We start from the raw sequence: 303 nt of genomic DNA, 5'->3' as shown, positions 1-303 counted from the left end.
CACCCTTTAAATTTTTTGCAGTTTTGCATTTCAAAGACATAATGTAGTATGTATATACTTTTTTTTATTATCTAAAAAGGAATTTTATATGGATATTTTATAAGCTGAAATGTTTGATTTAGTTGACAAAAGTTATTTGAACTTCATTTGAAATAAAACAGATTATTACTAATAGAAATCATCTTTATAATTTTAACCTTTATAGTTACTTAATTATTTTATTTCTTTTCTTTTTTCTCCATCAGAGTTTATATCCTTCATGTGATTTTTTAGATTACTAGTAAATGATCTTATTCTTACATT

At 21.1% G+C, this 303-nt stretch overlaps 1 protein-coding gene across 1 annotated transcript in view; it reads left to right on the top strand.

Moving 5' to 3' along the window:
• The window catches only part of LOC119592702 (neuronal-specific septin-3-like), a gene marked incomplete in the record, with an annotated part of 40343 nt that overhangs the window by 39815 nt on the left and 225 nt on the right, over positions 1-303 (top strand). The window contains 1 exon segment of the mRNA XM_037941631.1: positions 1-303.

The sequence above is a fragment of the Penaeus monodon genome, chromosome 30, assembly GCF_015228065.2.
Source record: "Penaeus monodon isolate SGIC_2016 chromosome 30, NSTDA_Pmon_1, whole genome shotgun sequence".
NCBI classification, from domain to species: domain Eukaryota; kingdom Metazoa; phylum Arthropoda; class Malacostraca; order Decapoda; family Penaeidae; genus Penaeus; species Penaeus monodon.
Note: the sequence above shows the minus strand (reverse complement) of the source record. Positions and strands in the feature narration are given on the sequence as shown.